General features: G+C 49.8%; 1 protein-coding gene across 1 annotated transcript in view; it reads left to right on the top strand.

Annotated features, from left to right (window-relative positions):
- The window catches only part of NCBP1 (nuclear cap binding protein subunit 1), a 729105-nt gene that overhangs the window by 277630 nt on the left and 435191 nt on the right, over positions 1 to 16284 (top strand). The window lies entirely within an intron of this gene.

Below are 16284 nucleotides of genomic sequence, written 5' to 3'. Positions count from 1 at the left end.
CCCTAACTATATATGGTCTATAATCTATGGTTTTTTCAGTGAATTTTCAAGGTTTTGTAAATGCAAATTCCTAACTATATATGGTCTATAACCTATGTTTTTTTCTGTGAATTTCATTGGTTTTTTAAAAGCTAATATCTATAGCTGTAAAATATATTCTTTATTAAGTGACGTATCACGTAGCCCGTGAGACGCCTCATGATGCATCGCATAACCGTGACGTATCGTCTCTGCAGCGCAAACCAAACCCAAAACGTAAGTGCGCCAGAACACGCTTAAAGATATATATATATATTTTTAACCTTAATTAGACAAAATCCACACGTGCACATATCACAAACGTTCAAAAAACACAATATGTCGGACTCCCGTTACGCTGCCGGTTAGCTGCCCGGTTAACGTACCAGGAAGCACCTTTACCGCGAAAAATCGAAATCTTTTTTTTCTTTTGCCCCGCAGGGAACTTTAATAGCCCCCTCTTCAATCCTAGGGGTTCAGGAGGGGTCTGCCTTACCCCTTTCATTCATTTACACCTTTTTTTTTTCCACCTCTTGTCTCTCGATCCTACCGAGAGACAAGATGGCGGCCGCTCCGGACTGTTTACAATGTTGACAGCCAATCAGCTACTCAGACTCCCGTTACACTGCCGGTTAGCTTCCCGGTTAGCTGCCCGGTTCGCGTACCAAGACGCGTCTCTACGGCGAAAAAATCGGATTTTTTTTTTGGCCCCGCGTGGCTTTATAATATCCCCCTCATCAATCCTATGGGGTCAGAAGGGGTCTACCTTGCCCTCTTTCCTTCATTTCCCCCTTTGTTTTGGTCTCCTCTTGTCTCTCGATCCTACCGAGAGACAAGATGGCGGCCGCTCCGGACTGTTTAGAATGTTGACAGACACCGGAGAGCCAATCAGCTTCGCTTCGCAAAGTTCCGATACGCGAAAAGTTCGCTAACCGGAGCGCTACCCGGAGCGCTGTTACAGATATATATCTTGTTTTAAACGTTAATTTCTCAAAATCCACTGAAGCACATATATTGAGACCTAGCAAAGGCACATCGGGCTAACAGTCCCTACAATTTTGCCAAGTTTCGTGGAAATCCATTCAGCCGTTCGGGCTAAAAGTGAGGCCAACCGCCCTATGGAAATTAACATGGGAAAAACGCGTTTTGGGACCCCCCTTTTTTCTCGGCCCCCCCTTGACGAACCCCCCCCCCAAATTTCCAGGAGCTGCTCAGAAACAAAATGTGCCATTTTCCTGAAAATTTCAGCCAATTCCGTCCACAAACGCCAAAGTTATTAGGCATAGAATTTTCAAAAGTTCCATAGAGAAAAAATCCTAACTATATATACCTACTGGCTATCGCCAGTAGGTAATATATAAATAAAAATATATATATATATATATATATATATATATACTCTGACGGAGACACTCATTTGCATAAACGAACAAATTGCATGCTGGATGTTGCAGTCTTTCAAAAGTGAACACTGAGCAGCACGAGTGTCCCAGAGTGTGATGCGGTTGGGGCGTGGCCTACACTACTTTAGGTGAATGGGACAACCATTAAAAAGAGAAATCAATGGACTTCTGTACCCGAGGCATTTGAATAGTCAAATCGCAGAAACGCGCCATGCCAAACTTAATAAATGCTGTTTTTTAGCCCCGCTGCGTCTCCTCATCTTTTACGAAGCAGATCAATTTGCATATTAGCGTGGAGCAAAGCCGGAAAATTTGAAACATCGCATTTTGTTTTATTATTTTTTCATTTTGGGAAAACCTACGCTGACGACTCTGCAACATGCACAGTGGATTGTGCTACCATTTCTTCCCCCTAGCAACACCATCCCGAGGTCCCACCACATGGGATCCTGGGACCTGTAGTCTTCCCTTACCCATGGGACGCTACACAGGTGCGCTGAAACTACAGAGGGTGGGGCGGACTCACAACAGCGGGTCCTTAAGCGGCAGAACTTACCAGCGAGACGAATCTCATCTGTGGAGGCTTTGGGCGCTGACGACGGCAAACATCGGCCAGAAATGCATCCGCCATCTCTCTTCAATAAACGGCCTCCAACTGTTCCCCTTGGGTCTCTGCTCTTCTTTTCGGGGAGGAGATTTTGTGACATTTCATTGTGCGGAGCCAGAAACGCACTTTAGAGACCCCTGCTTCGCTTTGGGCAAAGACCGCTCTGGCTGGGACGGCGCAAGCTTTCCTCTGTTTTCCCCAAAGGTATTTGAATGGTCTGCGCCCGCCTTGGAGCTGTGGAGAATAGTCGGCGGTAGCGAGGTATTCCTAACCCCGCGCTGGGTTGCCTGCATCGACAGTGTAACCCCCGCCTCATGGACCCCGCAGCATCTGAGGCTGAGGCAGTACAGGGGAGCTGAGGAGACCGTAACATTGAACTGCAAAGCCGGAAAATTTGAAACATCGCATTTTGTTTTATTATTTTTTCATTTTGGGAAAACCTACGCTGACGACTCTGCAACATGCACAGTGGATTGTGCTACCATTTCTTCCCCCTAGCAACACCATCCCGAGGTCCCACCACATGGGATCCTGGGACCTGTAGTCTTCCCTTACCCATGGGACGCTACACAGGTGCGCTGAAACTACAGAGGGTGGGGCGGACTCACAACAGCGGGTCCTTAAGCGGCAGAACTTACCAGCGAGACGAATCTCATCTGTGGAGGCTTTGGGCGCTGACGACGGCAAACATCGTCCAGAAATGCATCCGCCATCTCTCTTCAATAAACGGCCTCCAACTGTTCCCCTTGGGTCTCTGCTCTTCTTTTCGGGGAGGAGATTTTGTGACATATATATATATATATATATATATATATATATATATATATATTCACTGAAAAAAACATAAGTTTCACACCAGTTATAGTTAGGTGGAAATTTTACTGACATAAAACCATTGAAATTCCCACGTTATAGTTAGTTGGACTCACTATAACTTGCGTGTGTAATGCACTGCTGATGACCTCACATATTACATCACTCATGACATGGTCAGTGACATCACTCATGACATCACTAATGACACCATCCAGTGAATGTGTGTCTTTCTGAAAAATAAACATGTTTTATATATGTATATGTAAGGGTCGATGGAAGAATAAAAGTTTCAATAAGTGTCCTAATGGATGTTTTATTTTTTTTTAATTGATTGGTTAACTGGCTTATTAAGTGTATCATAGTGAATACATATATTAGCGAGTATTGTTTAAATATTTAAATGTTTGTATCAGTGTTTCACTTTGTGGCTGCATGGGTTGGTGAGTAGCTACATGTGTGTGTTAATGGGTTATTAGATTTTTTTTAGTAACAGTATAAGTGTCTGTATGATTTGGTTGGGGTGTTACTTAGCACATAGATGCATCAATGACTGACTCACTGTTTGTATGTGTTTTGAAGACAGCATATGTGCCGGACTGTATGGGTGAATGAGTGTGTATATGTATGTGTTAGTAAGTGAATGACTGTCTTACTAGTGTCTTTATCAGTAACTACATATGTTTTAATCTAGTATATGCGAGTATTGATGTATATAAGTGAGTATATGTGAGAGAGATTGAAAGAGTTCTTGTTTTAATAAGTATGTGTTTCTATAAGTGATTGTTTAAGAGAGTAAGTATGTGTAAGTTTCCTTAGAAGTTAGGTGGTAGTGTGTATATAGCTGTATATGCAAAAAAATGGATGTTCAATAATTTATTTGCATGTGTGAGTATGTGTGTGAGCAACCTTTGGAAGACTGTCGGTGTGTTAACGGATGTACAGGTGTCTCACTACATATGATGAGTGAGTATATGTATGACTGACTATATAGAACTGTTAGTGAATGAGTGGATGTGTATATAAATGGTAAAATGACTGAATTGGTTGTAGGTCAGTCTCTGTCACAAGGATGGTGTCATCAGTGATGTCATGAGTGATGTCACTGACCATGTCATGAGTGATGTAATATGTGATGTCATCAGCAGTGCATTAAACGCGAAAGTTATAGTGAGTCCAACTAACTATAACGTGGGAATTTCAATGGTTTTATGTCCGTAAAATTTCCACCTAACTATAACTGGTGTGAAACCTATGGTTTTTTCTGTTAATTTGATAGGTTTTTTAAATGCTAATTCCTAACTATAACTGGTGTGAAACCTATGTTTTTTTCAGTGAATTTCAAAGGTTTTTTAACTGCTAATTCCTAACTATAACTGGTGTGAAACCTTTGGTTTTGCAGCGTGAATCTTTCTGGATTCACTATGCTGTGCATATTCCGCGGTCTTGTGGTTGGGTCCGGATTCGTAGTCTTTTCTTTGGTTTTTTTGTTGGTTTTTCGTCGCCCAGGTGGGCGTCGGCGTCACCCCTCCTTGGGTGCATTTCCGGTGACGTCGGCATGCTTCCTGCGGAAGCTCCCACCCTTGGGCGCCATCTTCAGATCTGCGGAAGCTCCCACCCTTGGGCGCCATCTTCAGATTCTTTTTTCCGCGGTTGGGTCTGGACCGTTCCCGTTGGGCTCCAGACATTTTTGGAGAAAGTACAAGGAAAAGACTGAAATTGGAGAAGAACTTCACCAAAAGACTACGGAAGACATCGCCGATCACTGACCAGCGAAAAAGGAGAAATCATCGAGGACTTCGACGATCGTCGACGTCCACGCGGCCAGGATGCCTGAACACTCGATGATGGACAACACGCCGTTCAAGTTCTGCCGTAACTGCCACCACAAGTACGTGCAGAAAGACCAACACCCGGTTTGCAACCTTTGCCTACCGGTAGACCACAGAAGCGAGGACTGCAACGCCTGCTCTGCCTTTGCCCCGAAGACCCTTCGTGTGAGAGAGCCAGAGGGTAGCGCACGCCACCCTCCAAGGAAAAGCCCCGACGCTATCGCTGTACGAGCTGGGGATGTCCTCGGAGGAAGAGGACAACGCTGCCGCCGAAGACGACAGCTACACGGTCGTAGAGACTGATTACACAAAGACATCTGATAAGGTAGGAGACTCGTCGTTCCCCAAGAACACGAGAGACTCGGAGTCTCGAAAAAACGAGGGCAAGACCCCGAAAGCGCTGACGCAGAAACACCTGGCGTCCGCGACTACCCACAGGCCCAGCGGATCCTCTGAGAAGGAGTCCCCGGCGCCGAGAGCTGTTGAACAGCAGAAGTCGTTGAAAATCGCCCCCGAAAGGGACCGATCAACGCCGAGGGAGAAAGACCCTAAAGCCCCGACGCCGTCCAGTGACCCGAAACCCAGTTCGACGTCCAAGTCTCCGGCACCGAAAATCTCGCCGCCGAGCCAGGCGCCGAAGAGAGGGGCCGAACAACCCGGCGCGGACAACGCGACCGAGATGGAGAAGAAAAGAAGGCGACTAGAAGCCGAAATGGAAAACATCTTGCAGCGGAAGAAAGATTTCGACGCCAAGATGAGAGCCTTCACAATTCCCCACAAGACCAAGCCACCCGTGCTAGAACTGGTCGAAGAGGAAGACGAAAACGTCGAGGAACTTGAGCCTGGCGTCGAAATGGTCGACGACCAGGAAGATGACGAGAACCCCTACGAGAGTTACAGCTATGGGGAAGAAGAGGACAGCAGGATGGACGCCAAGTCGGCCACCTCTGACCCGCAGGAGGAGGATTACCTGGATGTCGACACCGAAAGCCTGGAAGAGGCGGTCGACACATATCCCTCAAGGCCATCGCCGCCGGACGACATCGGGGCCTACAACTCTGTGATAAGGTCTGCGGCAGCAGCTTTCAAACTCAAGCTCGACGAAGAGAAGCAGAAAGCGGACTTTCTTCTCGAGACATTACTCCCCACACAAACAAGGAGCCAGTATCTGCCTATGCTCGATAGCGTCTTGGCGGAGGGGATGGAAGCATTCAGGGAGGCCGCAACATGCAAGGCAGTCACTCCCAGAACGGAAAAGAAGTACAAGCATTCATCAAAGGACCCAGCCTACATTCGAGGCATGGTCTCAGCTGACTCCATCATCACGGCCACAGCAAGGAAGAGGGCTAACGTGGCCACTACTTCTGGCCCACCACCTGATAAGGAGAGCAAAAGGATGGACTTAGTGGGCAGAAGGATCGAACGGAAATCCGCGACCCAATGGCGCATGGCTAATTCCAATGCCCTCATAAAGAGGCACATGTACCAGATCATGGAGGATCTGGGACGGCTGGTGAAAGACCTGCCCCAGGAGGCCAGGCAGAAGGCTGAGAAACTGGTGGAAGACGGGAAGAATGCGGCAAATTGTTGCCTCAAGACGGCCCTGGATGGAGCAGACACCTCCAGCAGGCTCATGATGATGGGTGTCACTGAAAGAAGACACGCATGGCTCAGAATCTCGGGCTTTAAACCAGAGGTGCAACACAGCATCTTGAACACACCGTTCAACGGCGAGACGCTGTTCGGAACAGTTGACGACAAACTCAGTCAACTAAAGAAAGACCATGAAACTGCAAGATCCATGGGAGCATTGCAGTTCAGAGGCAACAAAAGGGGCACCCAGTCACGGAGGCCCGGCGGAAGGGGTGGAAACCAGCCAGGTACATCACACCAGGCTTTCCAACAGACGCACAAGGCGGACTCGCAGGCGCAACCGAGTCAGCAGAAGCAGTCCTGGCAGTACCAGTCAAGAGGCCAGTCCTTTCGAGGGAGAGGAAATGGACGAGGACAGCCTAAAAGAGAGGGCCAGCAGCCTGCCTCTAAATGACTTCAAAGAGACCCGTGTGCCCGCCCACAGAAAAGATCCCAGGGGGCAACACGTACAAAGGGGTCAAGACAAACTGGACACCTACCACCACATAACACCAGCGGGTGGAAGATTAAGATTCTACCTCCAGGAATGGAGAGAGATCACATCAGACAAATGGATCCTCAACATCATCCAATTCGGATACTGCATAGAGTTGGAAGGGAGGCCAACAAGCAGGAGACCAAAGAGAAAGCCACTAGCAAACGAACAGCTAGAGCGGCTTCAGGAAGAAGCAAAAGAACTCCTACAAAAGCAGGCCATAGAACGGGTTCCCTTCAAGGAAAGAAACAAGGGAATATACTCAACGTATTTCCTCGTGCCAAAGGTCGACGAGACAATGAGACCCATTCTGGACCTGAGGTTCCTGAACAAATTCATCAGAACACAAAAATTCAAAATGACCTCCCTGCAGGAGGTGCTACCGCAATTGCAGATCGGAGACTTCATGGTCACAATAGACCTCAAGGACGCCTACCTGCACATCCCAATGAACGTAAAGCACAAGCATATGCTCAGGTTCACGATCGGAGAAAGCCACTACCAGTTCACAACGCTAGCCTTCGAGCTAAAATCAGCACCGAGGGTCTTCACAAAGTGCCTCGGGGCAGTCGCAGCGCACCTACAAAGGCAGGGAATACACGTATACCCTTACCTGGACGACTGGTTAGTGAAAGCAAACTCGTACCAGAAATGCAAGCAACACGCACATAGAGTGACGAGCACGCTAATAAACCTGGGGTTCTCCATCCATTGGAAGAAATCGTCAATGGAGCCGGAGCGAGTAAAGATCTTCCTGGGGGCACAGATAAACACCTTACAGGGCAGGGTGTTCCCCAGCGACAGAAGAGCAAGGGCCCTGGTGAAGGAAACTCTCCTCTACCGGAGGGGACAAGCTCGGACAGTGAGGACTGCAAGCAAGATCTTGGGGATGATGGCATCATGCATCCACCTGGTACCAAATGTACGACTTCACATGAGACCCATCCAAGAATGGCTCCAGGAACAATGGTCACAGGCTTCAGGCAGTTGGGAGGATCTAATGGTTGTGACGCACACAGTGCAGAAGGAGATGGCATGGTGGACCATGGAGAACATAACAAAGGGAAAGCCTCTAACACCCCCAACAACAACCGTGACCATCACCACAGACGCATCCCTGAAGGGATGGGGCGCTCACATGGAGAAACTCAAAGTGAGGGGTCTGTGGACACCAACAGATGCGACAAAGCACATCAATTACCTAGAATTGAAGACCATCTTCCTTGCACTGAAAGCCTTCCAAACAAGACTGTACAAGCGCAGGGTGTTACTACAGACAGACAACACCACAGCGATGTTCTACATCAACAAGCAGGGTGGAACACAGTCAACCACGCTTTCGACACTGGCGCAGGAGATATGGAGATGGGCCATCCCCCTAAGGATAGACCTACTAGCCATACACCTACCGGGGAAGGAGAACATTCAAGCAGACTGGCTCAGCAGGCAGACATCGGCATCCCACGAGTGGGAGCTCAATGCTCAGGAGACGAGGTGGTTGTTCAACAGGTGGGGAACGCCATAATTGGACCTGTTTGCAACACGCCTGAATGTGAAATGCCAAAGCTTCGCATCCAGACAACCCGAAGAGGGGTCCCTTGGGAATGCCCTATGGATAGATTGGTCCGGGACATTTGCTTACGCTTTTCCCCCGATACCACTGATACACAGAGTACTGAGCAAGTGCAGAGCGAGCAACATGACCCTGATACTGGTCGCGCCACAGTGGGCCAGACAGACATGGTACTCGCAGATCATGGAGATGACGCAGAGTGCACCCCACAGATTCGGCAGGAGAAAAGACCTGCTCTCCATGCACAACGGAGAGGTACTGCACCCAGAGCCAGAGAGCCTGAGCCTAGTGGCATGGCTCCTGAGGACATAGAATTTGCACACTTGAGACTGCCAGAGAGCACCCTCAGGGTCCTTCGGGAGGCACGAAGGCCCAGCACACGGAAGTGCTATGTGGCAAAGTGGAAGAGATTCACGATGTGGTGCAGGAAAGAAAGGCTTTACAATAAAATGAAGGACTCCACAGTGCTAAAATACCTCACACACTTACTGGAGAAGGACTTCAGCTCGTCCTCCTTGAGAGTCCACTTGGCAGCGATAGTCGCCTACACAAGGGGTGAGATGGGCAGGAGTTTCTTCACATCACAGGTTGTGAAGAGGTTCCTGGAAGGAGCGAAGAGGATTGCACCACCCAAGCGTGTGCCGCCACCGGCATGGAACTTGAACATAGTCCTAACGGAACTCATGAAGGAGTCCTTTGAACCACTCCACAAGGCCTCACTAGAAATGCTGACTATGAAAACAGCTTTCTTGGTTGCAATAACGTCCTTACGCAGAGTAAGCGAGCTTCAAGCGCTAACGCTACAGGAACCCTACATACAAATACACAATGACGGGGTTGTGATGAGGACCGACCCACACTTCATGCCAAAGGTGGTGTCCAAATTCCACATGAACCAGTCCATACAGATACCGAGTTTTTTCCAAAAACCAACCACTAGCGCAGAGCGAGCCCTGCACACCCTAGACGCCAGAAGGGTGGTCATGCACTACATCGAGAGGACAAAGGGACACAGGAAGACAAAACAGTTCTTTGTGTCATTCGCCAACAGTTTCATGGGAAAGGCAGTAACCAAAAACACTATTGCACGATGGATCGCGCAAACAATTCAACTCTGCCACAAAAGGGCAGGGCAAGAACTAGCAGAGGGGCCACGTGCCCACTCCACTAGGAAAAAAGGTGCTACAATAGCCTTCCTGGCTAACACACCCATACAAGACATATGCCTGGCGGCAACATGGGCTTCGGTGCACACATTCACGAAGCACTACTGCGTGGATGTTCAGATGAACAAGGAAGCACAAGTCGGACAAAAGGTGCTCCAGCACATATTCAAAAACCAAAGCTCATCTTCCACCCAGCCGCCACAGAAATGAGAAACCGCTACAAAATCTATGCACAGCATAGTGAATCCAGAAAGATTCACGCTGCAAAACGAATAGTTTCTTACCTGTCGGTGTAGTTTTGCAGCTTGAAGATCTTTCTGGATTCACTAGCGAACCCACCCACCTCCGCCAGAAAGATGAGACTGGAGAGGCAAGAGGTGGTCAAAAAAAAAAGGACTTTATGTACAGAGCGGTTAAAAAGTTTCACCTACATAGAACATTGCCATCACTTCGGAGACGAAAGAAACACGGAAAAAAGAATCCGAAGATGGCGCCCAAGGGTGGGAGCTTCCGCAGGAAGCATGCCGACGTCACCGGAAATGCACCCAAGGAGGGGTGACGCCGACGCCCACCTGGGCGACGAAAAAAAAAAAAAACAAAGAAAAGACTACGAATCCGGACCCAACCACAAGACCGCGGAATATGCACAGCATAGTGAATCCAGAAAGATCTTCAAGCTGCAAAACTACACCGACAGGTAAGAAACTATTTGTTTTTTCTGTGAATTTCATAGGTTTTTTAACTGCTAATTCTTAACTTTTTATAGGGCTTCATACCTGTTTTTTAGTGAATTTCTAAGGTTATTGCTGGAGCTACGTCTATTATCTGAAAGAAACACGTTAGTGTTAGATTCCTTACCTTAGAATATCCCCAGGCGTCAGTCTGGATCCGGAAACTTTTGCGTAGCAGTACCCCTGCGCGTCGGTAGGCGTCGTCTGCAGGCGTCCCCTGCGGCTCCGCGTCCGTCGTTGGCGTCGTGCGCCGTGATGACGTCGCTGGAGTATATAGACGCCGCCTCCGCGCGCTGACGTCAGTTCTTCTTTTTTCCGCGCCAGTTAGCGCAGATCCGAAGAGCAGTACTCCGGTCTTTTGACCAAGTTTGTTAACTTTACTAATCTTTTTTTGGTGCCTGGTAGGATGCCCGGTTTCAAGAATTGTGACGGTTGTGACCGCACGATGTCGGTCACGGACCATCACCGACTCTGTCTCCGGTGCCTGGGCCCCGACCACGACGTGGACGCCTGCGTCGACTGCCGGGCTCTCACTAACCAGGCTAGACGGGAGCGTTCCCGCAAGCTACTTGAGCTCCGGGTGTCGGCCCCGCGTCGGGAGCGGTCCCGGTCCGGCCGGAGGTCCAGGGAGCGTTCGAGGGAGCGGTCGCGGAGCCGCGCCGAGCGCTCCGGAAGTCGTCACCATTCGTCGGGCTCTTCAGGTAAGAAACACAAGAAGTCGGGGCGTCGTCATCGTACCCCCGACTCCCGCGCGACGCGGCCGGGGGTTCGGGTGACCCCAACCCTGCGGCTCCGCGAGAGTCGCCGGCGCGGCCTGCCCATACCCTCCGGTCCCTGGGCAAGGTGCGACGCCTGAGGAGATTGAGGCGTTCCTCATGGCCATGAGGGCGCTCAGTTCTCCGACGGGGCCTACGGTGCCTTCGGGCCCAGTGCTACCGTCTGGGGACCCTAGCGGGTCGGGTGTCCCTGGCTCGACGCCACCGGGTGCTTCGGCCCCGGTGCCGTCGACGGCTCCGACCCCGGCGCCGCAAGGTCCTTCGGGGTCGACGCCGGCTGGTCTGCCGACCGCTCCGGCGCCGATTCCATCGGGGTTACCCCCGACGCCGTCACCGCGCAGCGCCGGTTCTCCTGTGCCGGCTTCGGCCGGCGCCGGGGCGCCGGCCCCGGGCGGCGCCGTCCCCATACCCTCCCCGAATCCGGACGCGGAGTCGGACCGACGTCGCTCGACGCCGGGCTCGACGCCGATGGGGCCTGTGAACCCCGAGGAGCCGGTCTACATCGTTGACTCCGAATATGGAGGTGATGAAGAGTACGGGGAAGGTTGGGAGGGGTCTGAGGGCCCTCTGTCACGTGAGTGCCAGATGACGTGGACTGGACAGGTGAATTGGGGGATGCCAGTGGTCTGGACGACTCTCCTAACCCTGGCTTTGTTTCTCCTCCTTCTGTGGAGTCGGAGGAGGGAGCTGCATATTCAGTGGTGCTGATGAGGGCTGCCAAGGCCTTACACCTTGAGCTCCCCGTCGCGGCCGTGAGGCCTAACATCCTCACTGAGGTCTTCAAACCGCAGTCATGCCCACAGGAGCCACTGCTGCCGTTTAACGAAGCCTTGTCAGACGTTCTGTTGGGCACCTGGTCCAGGCCCGCTTCAGGTTCGCCTGTTGATCGGAACGTGGCCAGACGCCACCGTCCTTGTCCGGACGACCCCAAGTTCCTGTCCACCCATCCCACCCCCGAGGGTCTGGTGATCCAGGCCTCTACCTCCCAGTCCGCATTCCCGTCGGCCCCGCCCGACCGGGAATCGAAGAGGTATGACCAGTATGGGAAGAAGGTCTTCTCGTCCCTGAGTTTGGGACTGCGGTCTTGCAACACCGCTTGCCTCTTTGGCCGCTACACCCACTCTGTGTGGGATACGGTCGCGGAACTGCTGCCAGAATGCCCCATGGAGGTGCGGGCAAAACTCGGCAAGGCTGTGGCTGAGGGCCGAGATGCAGCAAAATATTCCATCCGGTGTGGTCTTGATACGACCGACTCGCTAGGCAGAGCGATGTCCACGACGGTGGCGATTCGTCGCCACGCCTGGCTGAGATCCGCCAACTTTTCGGCTGATGTCCAGAATGCCTTGATGGACATGCCGTTCGATGGCTGTCGCCTGTTTGGTGACAAGGCGGACCTCGCGCTGGAACGCTTCAAGGACTCCAGGGTCACGGCCAAGTCCTTGGGTCTCTCGACCCAGCGTCAGCAAACTGGTTCGTTTCGCTCCTTTCGTGGCCACGGAAGGGGCATCCCCACACGTGCTGCCAGCCACGCGCCGCAACAATCTTTTCAACGCGGTGGCGGCCGTGGAAACCGCCGTGTAGGCGGTAGGGGTCAACGGCGGGGTCAGGCCACACCTCCCCCCGCAGCATCTGCCTCCAAATCCTCCTAGTCCGTGCTTTCGGCCCCATGTGACGCCAGTGGGTGGCAGGGTTCGCCATCACCACGCTCACTGGCGCACAATTACATCAGACAGGTGGGTGCTGCAACTCGTCCGAAGGGGCTACTCCCTCCCCTTCGAGACCTCTCCTCCAGCCATGCCACCGCAGAACCACCGTGTGTCGGGGGACCACTTGACACTTCTGCAGGAGGAAGTTACGGCCCTCTTGGCCAAGGGGGCCATCGAGCGCGTTCCTGGGCCAGAAGTAGGGCGTGGTTGCTATTCCCACTACTTTCTGGTACCCAAGAAGGACAAGGGGGGCCTACGTCCTATCTTGGATCTACGGAACGTCAACGGCTTCCTCCGGAAGGAGAAGTTCAAGATGTTGACATTAGCTCAGGTCTTGGCTGCTCTCGACCCGCAAGACTGGATGGTAGCGTTGGACTTGCAGGATGCGTATTTTCACATCCCCGTCCTGCCGGCCCACCGGCATTCCTCCCCTTCGTCAACGGGAGTGTAGTGCAGGTGTTCAGACAACACCACCGCCATGTGGTACTGCAACAAACAGGGCGGGGTGGGGTCGTGGACCCTTTGCCAGGAGGCTCTGCGCCTCTGGCAGTGGCTGGAACGTCAGGGCGTGACTTTGACGGTTCAACACCTGGCAGGTTCTCTGAACACCCGGGCGGACAAACTCAGCCGTCGGTGCTCGATGGATCACGAATGGCGTCTGAACTCTGACGTGGCGCAAGGCCTCTTCCTGCAATGGGGAGAGCCTTGGTTAGATCTATTCGCCACAGAAGAGAACGCGCAATGTCATCAGTTCTGCGCGTTGGAGTTTCCAAGACGGCACTCGCACCGCGACGCCTTTCGGCGCGAGTTACCCTGTGACCAAGACCTGCGGTCGAAACACGTAGGTGAAGGGGATTGTTTGCAGTCTCTTGTTAAATAAACCCAATTTAATGTATTGAGCGAGTGCGGACATTAATCTTTTCTTGGTGGAAAATATATATATATATCGAGCTCAAACCTCAACAATCGATCTGGAGAGGAGACGACAACACCGTGGTGAAAAACTTCTTTTTATTCTCTTGTCGCTTATCAATGCGTTTCGCCTGACCCAGCAGGCTTGGTCACGATTAAAGTTTACAATACACATACAAACATTTAAAGTGCATAAGTGTCACGTGATAAATCACGTGACATGTAAAATCATAGAACTGAACGACAGATTCACACCGGCTTCTGTAGTGCATGTTTCCGTCAAAACAAATACATTCATTACGGGGTTGATTTCCAAACATGATTACAAAAATTATTATTACAAAAACCAAGAAACATTTATTGGTGTTCGAAGCGTGTTTGTGCCATAAAGCGCACAATACTCGCGCCCATTATTCTGGCCCTATATTTCAGTCGAGACAATAATACTCGACAATTATTACACACAATACAGCCCAAGTGGGCAATTTAACCACATCCAAACAGACTGTAATCAATGGCTTATATTAAATAAATCGCACTTGCATCAGAACCCCAAATTTGATGGCGGATTGACCTCCGCCACCAGAAGCCAATAGGTTTGCAAATCTAGCCCCAGTGGGCAAAACGTATCAGTTCAATCATTTAAGTGTCAAAACAAAAATTTAAACAAATAATATTACAAAAAAACTCTCAACTAAAAGACATGAATTACACTAACCAGGAAGCTAAATTTACAAAAAATTCATCATTGTTACAATTTAGTCAAAATTCATAGGTGTGTGTACAGATCCTCTTCAATATTGGCTCACTGGTTAGAGGCGGCAGACCCGAGAGCAGAGGACGGCCCGGGACCAGGGTTCGATTCCCGGCGCGGCAGGTTTCCGGACCAGGGTCAGCGGACTCGATAATTCTCTCGCCTCGGTGTCCACTCTGATCAGCGATCACACTCGGCAACTCTGGGCATTAGCTAGCCTCATCTTCACTAACGGCCCCATCAGACCGCCGGGGATGCCTGGTCTCACCCTGGAGATACCCATTAAGGGACCATCTCTCAGGGAAGTCAGGAAGGGTTTCGCAGCGGTCGAAGCGCCTTGGGACCCTCCGGGTAAGTAGTGCGCTATATAAATGCCTATACATACATACATACAATATTTAATCCGTATGGGCTTTTTGTATTTAATTCCACTATGTACCACGATTCAAGCTTGCGGAGCCTTTTGACCCTATCCCCCCTCTCTCATTCAAGGGTACGGAATCAATAACAAAATAGGACAGACTGCTTGCATTTTTTTCATGGAACTTTTCGAAATGCCGGGCGACCGGATAAGATCTATCTGCATTTTTTATCGCCCTCAGATGTTGTAACACCCGTTGGTGAACGGGCTTAATCGTGCTCCCTACATATACTGTAGGTTGCATTTACATCGCAAAACATAAATCGCAAAGTCTGTCTTGCAGTCATATTGTCCTCTGATCTTTTTAGTTCTGTTAGAAAGGCCTGGTTGGTATGTACTAACATTCTTTCCATGCTCACAGGCTTTACATTTATTACACTTCAAGAACCCATCCTTTCTGGACAACCAATTGCTCTTTTTACTCTTTTTCTTATTCTTGGCTTTAGTCAACGTGTTTTTCACTAACATTTGCTTGAATGATTTTGCCTTACGAAAAGTTATATGCGGTCTATTGGTGAGTGAGGGACTGAGGATTGGGTCATTTTTGATAATATGCCAATGACGTGACAAGATTTTCCTCACCGATCCATGCAATTTGTTATAGTTAGTGACCAACCTACACTCATTTTCTGCTTGATTCTTCATCTTACTACAGTTTTTGAAGAGGACCTCTTCTCTGGTTTTATGCCTGACTTTCCTGAAATATGTATTCAGACAGTTATCACTGTACCCCCTCTGTTTAAACCGTAATTGAAGGTCAGTTAATGCACAATCTGTCATTAGGGTCACTGCAATTTCTTAATACCCTTAGACCTTCCCCATAGGGGATACTATTCACCAAATTGGTAGGGTGGAAACTACTGGCATGAAGCACAGTATTTCCAGAGGTCTCCTTCCTATATAATTTAGTCTGTAATTTGTTGTCCTTAATATAGATTGTAAGATCTAAAAAGTTTACAGACTCCGTGCTTACAGTACTGGTGAATTTCAAGTTTAAACTGTTTTTCTGTATTTTGGCCAGTAACATATTTAACATATTTAAATCAGATAGGTGGCCTCTCCAAACAACAAACAAGTCGTCAATGAAGCGACTCCAATGGAGAATGTTGTTTTCCCATTCTTTTTGGCACTGCTTCCGGATCACCTGCTCCTCCCACCAGCCCATATGCAAATTAGCATAGCTGGGGGCGAAGCAGGTGCCCATCGCAGTGCCACAGGTTTGGTGAAATAATTCATCATTAAAGATGAAATAATTATTTTTTAGGCACGTTGAGACCATTGACAAAAGCATTTGGGTATGAGCCCATAATTTAATTGGTCTTGTCCCAAGGAAATGTCTTATAGCATTAAGTCCATCATTGTGCTTAATGCTCGTGTACAGAGTGGTGACATCAATAGTCACCAAGATCAAATCATCTTCCCAGGTAATGTCATAGATGGATTT

This window comes from Lissotriton vulgaris, chromosome 3_1, assembly GCF_964263255.1.
Source record: "Lissotriton vulgaris chromosome 3_1, aLisVul1.2, whole genome shotgun sequence".
In the NCBI taxonomy this organism is placed as follows: domain Eukaryota; kingdom Metazoa; phylum Chordata; class Amphibia; order Caudata; family Salamandridae; genus Lissotriton; species Lissotriton vulgaris.
This window is presented reverse-complemented; position numbering and strand designations above follow the sequence as displayed.